Consider the following 15187-nt stretch of genomic DNA (forward strand, 5'->3'; position numbering starts at 1 on the left):
CTATCCCACAGTAAGTTCCTAGGGAAATTGTCAAAAAGATTTCTGAATCCATCAGAAACCTAAAAGGATCACATTAAATATTCATATAGTAGTCAACTGTGGAATTTTCTTAAAAGCACAGGGATGGCAACAAAGAACAGGGGTGGGGGGATGTATGGATTCATTCCAATGTAACTGTGGGAAAAAACAGTGTGGTTAAAAAATAGATGACTACTGGTGATTACTAGCGGTCAGAGGGTGAAAAGGTAACCTTTGATATTTAGGGGGGAATTAGCATAATTATGGAATAGCAGAACTTGGGGGGAATAGCATAATTACAGAAGTAGGGTTGATACTGTTATTTGCACCTAGTATTGAAAAAGAAACACTACCAATCTCAAAAAACACCTGGAGAAAACTTTAAGTAATAAAGAAAGATGGAGGGGGAAGAAAAAAAGCCGGGAAGGAAGGAAGGAAGAAGGAGAAAAGAAAATAAGGGTGGAGGGGTGGAAGATAAAAGAATAGACAGACACTAATTTGTGGGAATGGCTAAATGTATTCCTCAGTGGACCTGACGGGCTCGTCACAGAGACCACCACCAGGAGACCTGACGGCCAGGGAAGCCAGTCTCTCACAGCAGAAGCACTGTTACAGCTCCTCTGTGCAGAGGTGTATGCGTAGTGGGAAAAACCCTCTACACATGTAAAGGGATTTATCCCTTACCTTTCAGCATTCCAATCAATTACTAAGACCCTTAAGACAACCAAGCAGAAACAGCAAGATTAAATTTCCCTGTTTTCTAATTAATAATGTAAACATTGAGGATGCTTTGATTTTTCATTAATTTATACAGTTTCAACATGTTGAGCAAGAGGAAATACTGTGTCTACTTTATGAGCCCTCAATTGTGTACACTACAGAAGAGAATTATTCAAAATCTAAACTCTTCTCTAAGAACAAAAACAAAGAAGTAGAAAATTAAAAGGGCACAGGGATTTTGCCCATCTCCCTACAGCGTTTCACAATTGAATCAGTTCAATGTATTCACTAGTGGACTTTTTCTATTCTTTGATTCTATAAAAGTCTAAACAATCTGGCAAATGTGTAATGGACTAAAAATACTCATACCCTGTGACTGAACTTTCTAGGATTGTTTCTGTAAGATATTTGCCAATTCTGAAGAAGAAAAAACCCAAGTCCAAAGACATACAGTTGTGACTATAGTTGGGAACTGAACTAATTTTCATCAAAAGCAGCAGACAAGGGAAAACTCAGCACTTCTGCCAACAGACATCTTAGATCCAGTGACTTTACTGTCAGCCATGACCATTTCCTTTAGATTGCCACATTAGCTGAGCTTGTCCTTAGTTTGAGGAGATTGCATGTAAACAATAACCCCACCCCACTATCAATGTTAAAGCAGTGAGTTAGTAAACTTAGAAAAAGGTGTAGGTTACAATAAACAATTGAAGAAAAAGATTTTCAATGTCAACAAAGGTTCCCCCAGTGAAATAAAGTATTCAGGCATGAGTCAATAATGAATACTAAACCTATTAAGTGAAAGAACAGCAAATTGGGGAATGGAATATACCCGGTGAGTCCAAGCATCAATCCACAGACTACTTGCTAAGTGCAACAGACAAACAAACCTTTAAAATGAAGGGAGCTGTCATCACCAGCACAACCGAATAAAACAAACTCAGTATCGTGAACAGCTGCACAACTTGACCTTTGCTGTTTCCTGATGTGATGCAATGAAACCCATACAACGTTACCTCTGAAATATCAAAAACACTCAGTCTTCACCTAATCCAAAACTCTAGGCCCAACTAACTATCAGCTTAAAAGAAAAAGAAATAGTCTCCTGTTTCCCAGAACACTTTTGGAATGGTAGCATGAAGAGCTACAGAGACCCTCGCCTCAGTGAAACAACCATAGCTGGCAAAAATTATAAAAAACACCATTTACAGTCTCTGGAAAGTATGGTTAAGAACATACAGTAAACGCCCAGTCCGGGTTTGCCGGCCAGGCCCCAGTATGGGGCACACGAGAAGCAACCACATATTGATGTTTCTCCCTTCTCTTCCCCTCTCTCTAAAAATGAATAAATAAAATCTTTACAAAAACTCTTTAAAAAAAGAACATACAATAAATGGAGAAAGCTCTATGGCAAGAAGTACTACTAAATCTTGGTAGGAATGACAAGAATATGTGGCACTGAGCCATGAGCTCACTCCCATTCCAGTGCCACAGAAGCTCTACTCCTGGGTAGTGTAGCCAAGAACCAGGGGCTCCCTCTCAACCAATTCTTAATCCAGAGCTACGGTTTCTCCCAAGGAGGGGCAGGCTGTCGGCACTTCTCATCCACCCGAGCTGCGCTGCCGCTCCATTTCAGGCAAGTGTGGCAGAGAGGCCGAGGGCTCTCTTCTTCCACCCAAGCACAACCTCTGCTTCAAGCACATAAGGCCAAACACAGTGGGCCTCAGTTGTGCCTGCCCCAGCCGGCTCAAAGGGCAGAGATTCCACACCAGGAACAGTAACAGCTGGAGATTTCAATACTCTACTTTCAATAATGGATGGAACAAGTAGGAAGAAAGTAATGAAATTCTTGAGCGACATTATACACAAACTAGACCTAACAGATATTTAACGAACATTCCACTCAACAACAGGATGTACACATTCCTCTTGAGGGTACACAGAGAGTACATGAAACATTCCCCGGAGGAAACCATATGTTAGACCAAAAAACAAGCCAAAACAAATTTAAAAGGATTAAAATCATACAAATATGTTGTTTGGTCACAATCAAAAACAGAAATATGGGAAATTCACTCATTTTCAGATTTTAAAACTCACTAAAAGCTACAGTCATGACAATGCTGGTAACTGGCACAATGAATATACATGTTAATGAAACAGATTTGAAAGTCCAGAAACAAACTGTTACATCTAAATTCAACTGATTTTTTTTTACCCTGGCCAAGTGGCTCAATTGGTTGGTGCATGGATACATAGACGGAAAAGTCATGGGGCTTGATTCCTTGTCAGGACACATACCCAGGAGGTTCAGGGTTCAATTCTCAGTCGGGGTGTGTAGAAGAAGGCAACCGATCAATGTTTCTCTCACACATCAATGTTTCCCTCTGTCTCTGTCTTTCTCCCCCCCGCCCCCCCACGTCTCTCTCCTCATTCTCCCTCCCTCCTTGCCTCTCTCTCTAAAAGCAATGAAAAAATATCCTGGGACTGAGAATTAAAAAATAATAATAATAAAAATATACAGTCAACTGATTTTCGACAAGGATACCAAGGCAACTCAATAAAGCAGTCTTTTCAACAAATGGTGTTGAACTGTTATCCAAATGAGAAAGAGTAGCTGGACCATTTCCCTACACCATATACAAAAATTAACTCCAAACATTAGGAGGTAACACTGTAAAACTCTTAGAAAATCTGGGGGTAAATCTTCATAACCACTGGCATGGCTCTAGTCAAAACTGCAGATACCAGGAGGTACTGAGGAGGATGTGGACAAGCGGAGCCCCAGTGCAGTGCTGGGGGGAATGCAAAATGGAGCAGCCACTTTGGAAAAATCTGTCAGCTTCTCAAAATGGTAAACAAAATGTTTGACCCAAAATTCCAGCTCTATTTATATACCCAAGAGAAATTAAGACATATGATACACACAAAATGGTATGTGAGTTTTCACAGCAGCATTATTTATAATTGCCAAAAGTGAAAACAACTCAAATGTCTATCATCTGATGAATGGGTAAATAAAATGTGGTATTTCCAGACAATGCAATATTATTTAGCAATAACAAGAAATAATACCCTTTTTCATATATGCCACAACATAAGTGAACATCGAAACATGCTAAGTGAAAAAAGACAGTCAGAAAAGACATGTTGTATTATTCTCTTTTTACAAAATTTAAAGAATAAACAAATTTATAAAAACAAAAAGTGGGCCCTGGCTGGTATAGCTCAGTGGATTGAGCGCGGGCTGCGAACCACACGATCGTGGTTTGATTCCCAGTCAGGGCACATGCCTGGGTTGCAGGCCAGTTCCTGGTTCCCAGCAGGGGACACATGAGAGGCAACCATAATTGATATTTCTCTCCCTCTCTCCTTCCCTTCCCCTCTAAAAATAAATAAATAAAATATTTTAAAAAAAGAAAAACAAAAAGTAGGGCTAGAAAGGCAGGGGAGTGAAGCCTATGCATTGCTGGGAACTCTTGCCCTAATTGAAGATGGCAGCCAAAAGAGGCTGATCACACACACACAAAGAAAGGAGTAGGTGGAAGCAGAGAGCATCAAGATACCTGCAGGAGACTGCACCACTGAATTTCACAGGTATTCTACCACAGAAGTTCACACCATAAATCTAGGGAGTCAAAACAGATCAATTTAAGAAGCTGAAGCTAACAAGAAGAGTCTCATAAGCAATGGAAGACAAAGAAACAATGCCCAAATGAAAGAAAAGGTGGAAGTCTCAGAAATAATGTCAGATGAAAGAGAGGCAAGTCAGCTATCAGATATTGAATTCAAAGCACTAGTTATCAGGAGCTACCAGAAACTAGAGGGGAACTACCAGAAACTAGAGGGGAGCTACCATGAGCTCTCTGCAAACTATATCAAGATGAAAAAGGAAATAGAAACTATCAGCAAAGGACAAGAGGAAATGAAGAATACAATTTCGGAACTGAAGAAGACAGTAGAAGGAATGAAAAGCAGGATTGATGAGGCAGAAGATCAGATCAGCGAGTTGGAGGACACAGTAGAAAGAATCTCCCAGAATGCGCAAAAAAGGGAAAAGAGGCTCAAAAAGAATGAAGAGGGACTGAGAGAAATGCAAGATAATATGAAACGTAATAATATCCGAATAATAGGAATACCAGAAGGAGAAGAAGAACAAGGGATAGAAAACCTATTTGAAAGAGTAATGATGGAAAATTTTCCTAATTTGATAAGAGAAAAAGTTGCAGGAATCCAGGAATCACAGAGAGTCCTATTCAAAAGGAACCCAAAGAGGCCCACTTCAAGGCACATCATCATTAAAATGGCAAAATTCCAAGACAAAGAGAGAATCTTAAAGGCAGCAAGGGAGAAAAAGGAAGTAACATACAAGGGGGTCCCAATAAGGTTGGCTACTGACTTCTCAATGGAAACACTCCAAGCAAGAAGAGAATGGCAAGAAATATTTCAAGTAATGAGGACCAGAGGCCTACAACCAAGGCTACTTTACCCAGCAAAGCTCTCAATCAAGATAGGAGGCCACATAAAGAGCTTCCAAGACAAAAGAAGTCTAAAAGAATATGCCTCCACCAAAACAGCTCTACAAGAAATACTAAAAGGACTGCTTTAAGGAAAAGAAGGAAAAGAGAGAGACAGAGAGGAACTGTGGTACAAAAATGGCAATGAATAAGTCCCTATCAATAATAACCTTAAATGTAAATGGATTAAATGCTCCAATCAAAAGACATAGAATAGCTGAATGGATAAGAAAGCATGACCCACACATATGCTGCCTACAGGAGACCCACCTCAGGACAAAAGACCATCACAGACTAAAAGTGAAAGGCTGGAAACAAATTTTCCAAGCAAATGGACAAGAAAAAAAAGCCGGGGTAGCAATTCTAATATCAGACAAAATAGACTTCAAAAAAAGGGCCATAAAGAGAGACCCAGAAGGTCACTTCATATTGCTCAAGGGAAGAATCCAGCACGAAGACATTAACATCATAAATATATATGCACCCAACATAGGAGCACCCAAATATATAAGAAAAATCCTAGAAGACTTCAAGAAAGATATTGACAGCAACACAATTATAGTAGGGGATTTTAACACCCCACTGTCAAAAATGGACAGATCTTCCAAACAAAATATCAACAAAGATATAGCAGCATTAAACGACACTCTAGAAGAAATGGACTTGACTGATATATATAGAGCGCTTCATCCCAAAGAAGCTAAATACACATTCTTTTCAAATGCACATGGAACATTTTCAAAGATAGACCACATGATAGGACACAAAATGAGCCTCAACAAATTCAAGAAAATTGAAATCATACCAAGCATTTTCTCTGACCACAAGGGACTGAAATTAGAAACCAACCCCAAAGGAAAAAACCCAAAACACCCAAAATCATGGAGACTGAATGGTATGCTATTAAACAACGAATGGGTCAAGATTGAAATTAGGGAAGAAATCAAAAAGTTTCTGGAAACAAATGAAAATGAACTCACAACAACCCAAAACTTATGGGACACGGCCAAGGCAGTCCTGAGAGGGAAGTTCATAGCAATACAGGCTTACCTAAAGAAAATAGAAACATTTCAAACAAACAACCTAACCCGACGCCTGCAAGAACTCGAAGAACAACAACAAAGACAGCCCAGAGCAAGTACAAGGAAGGAAATAACCAAGATCAGAGCAGAATTAAATGACATAGAGACCAAAAGCACAATTATAAGGATCAATGAATCCAAGAGTTGGTTTTTTGAAAAGATAAACAAAATAGACAAGCCTTTAAGTAGGCTCATTAAGAAAAGAAGAGAGAGGACACAAATAAACACAATCAGAAATGAAAGAGGAGAGATTACAACTGATACCACAGAAATAGAAGGGATTGTAAGGAATTACTATGAAGAACTGTATGCCAAGAAATTTGAAAACCTAGGTGAAATGGACAAATTTCTAGAAAAATATAATCTTCCAAAACTCAATGAAGAAGAAGTAGAAAGCCTGAACAGACCAATAACAGCAAATGAAATTGAAGCAGTAATCAAAAAACTCCCATCACACAAAAGCCCCGGACCAGATGGTTTCACAGGAGAATTCTACAAAGCGTTTAAGGAAGAGCTAACCCCTATTCTTCACAGACTATTCCAAAAAATCCAAAATGATGGGAAACTCCCAAACTCTTTTTATGAAGCGAGCATTATCCTAATTCCAAAACCAGAGAGAGACACAACAAAGAAAGAAAATTACAGGCCAATATCACTGATGAACATAGATGCTAAAATCCTCAACAAAATATTGGCAAATCGCATCCAACAATACATCAAAAAGATCATACACCATGACCAAGTGGGATTCATCCCAGGGATGCAAGGATGGTTCAATATCCGCAAATCAGTAAATGTAATACACCACATAAACAAAAGCAAGGACAAAAACCACATGGTCATATCAATAGACGCGGAAAAAGCTTTTGATAAGGTACAACACCCATTTATGATAAAGGTACTCAGCAAAGTGGGAATAGAGGGAGCATTCCTCAATATAATAAAGGCCATATATGAAAGACCTACAGCCAACATCATACTGAATGGGCAAAAACTGAAAGCTTTTCCACTAAGATCAGGAACAAGACAAGGTTGTCCACTTTCACCACTTCTATTTAATATAGTATTGGAAGTTCTAGCCACAGCAATCAGACAAGAAAAGGAAATAAAAGGCATCCAAATCGGAAAGGAGGAAACAAAACTGTCACTGTTTGCAGATGACATGATAGTGTACATGGAAAATCCTATAGACTCTACCAAAAAACTGCTGGAACTAATAAATGAATTTGGCAAAACAGCGGGATACAAAGTCAATATCCAGAAATCAAAGGCATTTCTGTATACTAACAATGAATCAGCAGAAGCAGAAATCAAGAAAAAAATCCCATTCGATATAGCAAAAAGAAAAATAAAATATCTGGGAATAAATCTAACCAAGGAGGTTAAAGACCTGTATGCAGAAAATTACACAACACTGAAGACAGAAATCAAGGAAGACACAAACAAATGGAGACATATACCGTGTTCATGGATTGGAAGAATTAACATCATCAAAATGTCCATACTACCCAAAGCAATTTACAGATTCAATGCAATACCTATTAAAGTACCAATGGCATATTTCACAGACATAGAACAAACACTTCAAAAATTTATATGGAACCATAAAAGACCCCGAATAGCAGCTGCAATGTTAAGAAAGAAGAACAAAGTAGGAGGGATTACAATACCTGATATCAAACTGTATTACAAGGCCACTGTAATCAAAACAGTCTGGTACTGGCATAAAAACAGGCACATAGACCAATGGAACAGAATAGAGAACCCAGAAATAAACCCAACTCTCTACGGTCAATTAATATTCGACAAAGGGGGCAGTAACATAAAATGGGGTAAAGATAGCCTCTTCAACAAATGGTGTTGGGAGAACTGGTCAGCTACAAGCAAAAAAATGAAACTCGAGCACCAGCTTACATCATACACCAAAATAAATTCAAGGTGGATAAAAGACTTAAATATAAGCTGTGACACCATTAAAGTCCTAGAGGAGAACATTGGCAGGGAAATCTCAGATATTTCACACAGCAACATTTTTACTGATATGTCCCCTAGAGCAAGGAATATAAAGGAAAGAATAAACAAATGGGATCTCATCAAAATAAAAAGCTTCTGCGCAGCTAAAGAAAACAGCATTAAAATAAAAAGACAACCAACTGGATGGGAAAACAGTTTGCCAATGATACCTCAGACAAAGGTTTAATCTCCAAAATATACAAAGAACTCACATGACTTCACTCTAAGAAGACAACTAACCCAATTGAAAAATGGGGAAAGGACTTGAACAGAGACTTCTGCAAGGAAGACATAGAGAGGATCCAGAGACACATGAAGCAGAGACACTGCTGATGGGAATGTGGTTTCTTTTGGGGCTATGACAATGTTCTAAAACTGACTGCAGTGATGGTTGCCTAACTCTGTGGATATACTAAAAACCACTGAACTGCATGCTTCCAGTAAGCAATTTGTACGGTCTGTGTGTCTTAATAAAACTGTTATTTTTTAAAGTGCTTTGACTGTATAAATGCCACAGTCTGTAAGACACAAGGAAAAGTGACTAAATGAAAAACCTTTGGGCAGAGTATCAACAACAAAAAATGATGTTAATTCAGAGCAAGGAAGAGCATGTGTTCAAGTAACTAAAGTAAAATTAAAGACACAGACTTGTGACAACAGTCTAGGTTCCAAAGACGCCAGTGCCATTCGAACCCATACTGCACACTTCAGGTTCATTTCAGTCTCCTGACACAGCACGTCCATCTGGTGGTTTGCACAGGGAAACTATTCTCTGTGTACACATTACAGGTCATTTAGCATCCCTGCATGTTTTATGTGAATAGCACTTTCTAGCACTTGACTAAAGATAATTCCATATATCTCCAAACACCCTAAGAATAAAAGACAAGCAGAAAACAAATCAAATTAGAAGAGTAGTTGTGTTTAGGCAGTCCCACGGATCATGAGGATTCTCAGAGTCTACATATTTTATCTTTATGTTGAAAAAAACATTTTTCAAAAGGCCAAGAATTTTCACTTTAAATCTGTTCTAAATTTCCATGGGAAAATTTGCTTCATTTCTCTTCCCTACTCCTAAAACCTGTCAACTTCTCAAGACCTTAAAATCAATGCATATTTCCCTTGTCAAGCACATATAGAAAATCATGGCACTATATTAAATATAGCACATTTAAGTAGGTAATGTGGTCACTAAGTGCACTCTGATCATAAAGTTCAGGAGAGAAAATTTACAACCTTGATCTTCAGGAACAAGAGTTCTGCCATACCCTAGATTTGTGATGCCAATGATTGCCAAAACAATCTCCCTCACTCAGGGAACTCTCAGTCATGTAATCAAACAGCAGTTTCAATGCAGACAGTCATCTCTAAGAAGCAACTAAGAATATTGATATTCTTACTATGTGGTGTTTATAATACCAATTGTTTAAAATATTTAACAGAAAAATAAAACCAACCAAAGAGTTCTACTTTACTGATTACTTTCCTTTAAGTTTCACATATTATACATTTACACCACACTAAGGAAAATAAATTTATATTTGTTAGCAATATAGTGTCTTTAGTTTCATTTTTTTCCTTTTAGTTATATATGTATATTTCAGTATTATTTTGTATTTGTTTCAGATGTAAAGCATAATTTAATTTCATTTCTAAGTCAGTTTCCACATCAACTTGTTTCTTTTCCAGATAAGGTACTCCCACATAGATCTACCATTCCTAAGAATGTAAAAACAAACTGAGTAATCTGCAATGCCACCTCATGGTAAGAAGTAAGTACTACAGCCCCAAAAAGTATATTCCAAGCATCCTTTTACCTTTAACGGCAGAGAAAGAGAACACTGGAATTCTCTGTGATTTGGCCAGGATGGTCATCTAGAAATACAGAAATGAGTTTTCAGGGTCCAAGAAGATAGACAAATGATGCAAAAAGAGCTCCTGAGGGAAAGAAATAAATGGGAGGGTAAAGAAAATACTAATACAAAAAAGATGGGATTCAAAACATGAAAATGAAAACCTCACCATAAAGTAAAACATGACAAGCAAGAAACTTCTTACACCACTGTCTCTACTTCTGTAGTTAAATACAGAATCTTTAAACAATATTCTCTACAAAAAGACAATGTGAGATGAAGATCTGAATGTGTTTAAAGCTATCTGAATGTGTTTTAAGCTATCCACAAAGTAATTATGGCAGAATTTAAGAAAATGCAGTAACATAAGCAATGTTTTATAGCATAAAGGAGCCTGAGAAAATGGAACAAGAACAGGCAGAGTAATATGAGAAAAAGAATGAAATCAACTGATGAGAAAAGAACTGTAGTCTTCCACATTTAGGAAAATGACAGACATGACCAAATACAAGCCATTGCAAAAGTGACAATAGTAATTTCAAAGCTCCAATGTTCCTCCAAACAAACACTTAAGAGAGTAGCCTTTTAGTGGAATGTATAAGCCTTATAGTATTTACCATGTGTTACTGGAACATTTCCAACAGGTGGGTTAGAGAAAGGTATCCTTTTTTTTCAATGATAGTTACATTCTTGCAAGTCAATTCATATCTACAGCCCAAATCTACAAAAAGAATAGGAGGCAGAAGGCATATTCTTGGGGAATTAGGAATAAGAAATATTACAAAATTGCTAAGCTACCTAAGGTCAAAAGCAAACTAGAGAAAGATGATGTATCCAAGACAAAAAAGAAATGAATGTCTGTGAAGACTTCTCTACGGTAACAGAAAAGTTACCGTATTAGAAAGTTTAAAGAAAGATACATTTTATTATTTTGAGAAACTAAATTCTTACAGCAGCTTGCCAAAAGGAAGAAAAACAAAAACCAAAAAACAGTTAACCCTGAATCTGAACAAGTTTCTAGATAGTACTACCAACAGTAGTTAGAGGGGCAGTGGGTGGAGGTAAGATGAAATAAACCAGAAAGAGAAAGACAAATAGCATACAATATCACTTACATGTAGAATCAAACAAACAATTGAAACAGACTCACAGATACAAGAGAACAAAGTGATGGAGCCAAAAATGGGGTGTTGGGGAGGAGGGTGAAATAAGGTGCTGAGATTAAGAAATACTAATTTATTAGTTACAGAATAGGCATGGGGATGTAAGGTAAAGCACAGGGAATGCAGTGAACAATGCTGTAATAACTATCTATGGTGCCAGGTGGGCACTTGACTTACTGGAGGGAGCACTTTGTAACCTATATGAATGTCTAGCCACTGTGCCATATACCTGAAACTAATACAAATAGTGCTGAGTGAAAACTTATCAAAAAATAAAAATTTTTAAAAAGCAAATAAAAATGCATTTGTTCTGAAGCCCTAGCCAAGTAGCTCATTTGGTTAGAGCATCATCCTGATACGCCAAGGTTGGATCAGGGCGCATACAAGAATCAGCCAATAAATGCATAACTAAGTAGAACAACAAATTGATGTTTTTCTCTTTCTCCCCTTTCCTTTCCTCTAAAAATAAATTTTAAAAAATTTTAAATGTCTATGTCCCTTAATTATGTCCACTGCTAGAAATTTATTCTACAAATGTACTCTTACCAATATACAAAATATATAAGCAAAAAGATGAATGTTGTAGCATTGTTTGAATAGCAAAACATATATATAAATAGAACTTAAATATCTGTAAGTTAAATAAAATGTTAGAAGTAACCAAAAATATTAAGATTGACAATAAGAAGGGGTTCATTAGACAATTCTATCTACTTTTGTGTGTTTTTTAAAACGGTAGGTAAGATCTGGTTGGTGTGGCACAGTGGACTGAACACCACCCTGTGAACCGAAAGGGTGCTGGCTCAATGCCCAGTCAGGGCACACACCTGGGTGGCAGGCCAGGTCCCTGGTAGGGGGCATGCAAGAGGCAACCAACTGATGTTTCATTCACACATCATGTTTCTCTTCCTCTTTTTCTCCCTCCCTTGCCCTCTCTCTAAAAATAAACGAATAAAATCATTAAAATGGCAGCTAATAGACAATGATACAGAAATCACTGAAGTGGCTGCTCACATTTGACATCACCTCTGTAAATCTGTAACTAGATAGTAAAGCACTCCTTCCTCCACCCTACTGTTCCACATAGTACATACTTTTATGAGTACACCTATTTCCTTATTTACTTGCATCTCAGCTACAAAATTATGAACAGCTTAAAGGCAAGCATGTTTGTCTTCTTCATCTGTATATGCCAGTACAGAGTACGGTGTCAGGGATACAGCAAATGTTCGGTGAGAACATTTAGTTCTTGTTTGAGAACTAAACAAGCAATGATGTCACTGTGATTTCTAAAAGTGGAAAGCTAAGCTGGCTTTTTTAAAAAGGTGAAACAGAAAGAGGTCGAAGAAACAAAAATCGTTTTGGAAGAATAGGAATTACATCACAGTAAAGAAAGAAGTATCAAAATATGTAACAGTAAACAGGATGATGAATGGCTGAAAATAAAGACAGAAAGAATTGAACAGTCCATTCAGTATCTTCCTGTACTGAAATGGGGCCTATCGAGCCAAGAAAATGTAACAAGACTTTTCACTGGGAATACCTAACACCATTCCATCTAAACCTGTGCTCTCTTATCAGCTTTCTGATATTCACTGGGTTTATCATCAGACATTTCTACCTTCATTCATTCATACTTACTGAACACCTATAATGTCAGACATCATTCTAGGCACATGAGGTACATCAATAAACTAAAAAGACCGCCCCCCCAAAAAAACCCTGCCCTTATGGGGAGTATGCAGCCATATCTCAGAGATTTGCAGGTTTAGTTCTAGGTCACCACCACAAAGCAAGTCATAGGCTTTTTGCTGGTAGAGGGTCTTGCTTTCAATTTGTTTTTTTGTTTGTTTTTTTGTTTTAAAGCTACTGTGAAGTGCAACAAGACAAGCCATAATAAAACAAGGCACTCTACCTGGGCGGGAAGAAATGCACCGGTAAATTATGCACCACGTAAGAAGGCAACACACAGAGCCAGGGTGCAGGTGTGGAAGTAGTCCTGTCCAACAAGCCCAAGTGTCCATGTCTCACTTGGGAGCTTTCAGGGAAACAGCAGTGTAAGTGTCTTGCCTGCTTGGTATACACAAGAGTCCCCAGGACCGAACACTTCCCAGGAGGAGAAGCTAAGGATCTTACCCTAAACACGGTGACCCCCCCCCAAGACAGTGCCAGCAGGAAGGCCCCAACTAGCGTCACCAGCAACCTCTTTGAAATCTCTTCGGCTGAAACAAAAAAAAATAAACATCCGTATAAGAACTACTGAAGAACAGCAATTATGCTTATCAGTTTTAAAATTTCTTCTCTGATGTAAAACAAAGAAATAGGAAGGAAATCTTGATTTTACACCAGATATTGTCCTTTAAATTGGACAGCCAGTAATATATTGCACAGCCTGAATTTAACAGACTATAACCAATCAGATTCATGTTTCATCAAAACCTTTTACTAGATGTTAAGGGACCATCAGTTCTGTCCAAATATATGCACCTCTGATTGGCAGTTTCCAATTACCAGTCCAGGACACCACTGTCTGTAACTATGGCATGGAAAAATCTCATAGTTTTGAGAGGCTAGCCTCAGGGGTCACTACATTTATAAAAATTACTTCATTAAAACATGTATAGGCTGTATGTCCAGTAATGTCCATACAATTAGGAATTATTCTGTATTAAAATGTTGTAAATCATTGAAATAATTTTTCTATCACCATCAAGCCATTACTGTCCTCTAAATAGTAAGTTAATAATTTTATTTCACTGACCAAGAAACTATGTCCCAGAGTGGCTAAAGAGATAAACTGGCTTCTCTAAGGTTACAGGCTGATTAGCGACATTTCTGGAACGTAGAATTCAAGGCTTCCATCTCAACTCTACTGGATATAACATTTTTCTTTTTGATCACAGTGCTGTCCACTGATATACCTCAAGTGAAATGAACTGTTTTCGGAGGTTTTCTTGTTGTGGTTGTTGTCTTGATTTGTTTTACTAGATTTAGACCTAAATGTTGGGGACCACTCTGCCTGGTTTCAGGAACTGTAACTACCTCCCATGGCTAAGGATGAGTGAACGACCCCCGGAATGTGAGCCACTTAGGAGACAAAGCTCGTCTCTGGTAGCAAATGCTGCCTCAGTTACCTCCCTGCCCCCAAGTATGGTCGGAAGTCAGAGGGGTAAAACTCCTCAGATGGGGGCAACTTAAGCCAGACTTGATCACTTGGGAGGCCATCATGGGAGGACTCGGGGGGCTGCGACAAAGAGGGAGCAATGGACCCTCCCTCCCCCCCTCCCCCCCAGCTATGTGACATGAATGAGTCCCCATGTCTTCTGGGAGAAGCGCTTCCTGGCTCTAATCCACTTAAGCCTGAAAATCTTTGTGGGAAGGCGGTGCAGCTCCTTGCCTTGCTAGAGTGGTTGATCGAAAATAAGAAAGAATTCTTAAAAATCCTGTGAAACCTGCTTTACTAAGAGTGCTTTCATTCATACATTAAGGGTCTGAGCAGGGAATGAGTGTATCTCTCAAAGTTTCTGCAACCCCCTTTCGTGACAGACAATGACTCAGACTAAGCCCTCAGATTTCTTTGAAATGTTATCTACTGTTTGATCCTTGCCGCCCTGTATTCCTGTGTATTACAACCCAATAAAAGCCCCTGGAAGAAGGGGCTCCTGGCCTTTTTCCTCTGAGAAACTGGACACCTCTCCTCCCCAAGCAGATCATGTCTTGGTAGTGTTTACTCTCATCCGTGGCAGTTGGGTAGACTTGAGGGCAAAGTTGCCCCATACCTAAGAACCAAAATACAACATCAGGCTTATCTTCCTGATAAA

General features: G+C 38.4%; 1 protein-coding gene across 7 annotated transcripts in view; it reads right to left on the minus strand.

The window, feature by feature from the left end:
* The window catches only part of IPO11 (importin 11), a 185143-nt gene that overhangs the window by 164183 nt on the left and 5773 nt on the right, over window positions 1-15187 (minus strand). Inside the window, exon 2 of one of the 7 annotated variants that reach the window (XM_037062880.1) lies at window positions 13503-13588. The exons of the other annotated variants lie outside the window; for them this stretch is intronic. The gene's annotated coding sequence lies outside the window, so the exon portion shown is untranslated. The remainder of the gene's footprint in view (window positions 1-13502; window positions 13589-15187) is intronic. 7 annotated transcript variants of the gene reach the window in all.

The sequence above is a fragment of the Sturnira hondurensis genome, unplaced genomic scaffold (genome assembly GCF_014824575.4).
Source record: "Sturnira hondurensis isolate 20B ecotype Veracruz unplaced genomic scaffold, ASM1482457v3 Scaffold0014384, whole genome shotgun sequence".
NCBI classification, from domain to species: Eukaryota; Metazoa; Chordata; class Mammalia; order Chiroptera; family Phyllostomidae; genus Sturnira; species Sturnira hondurensis.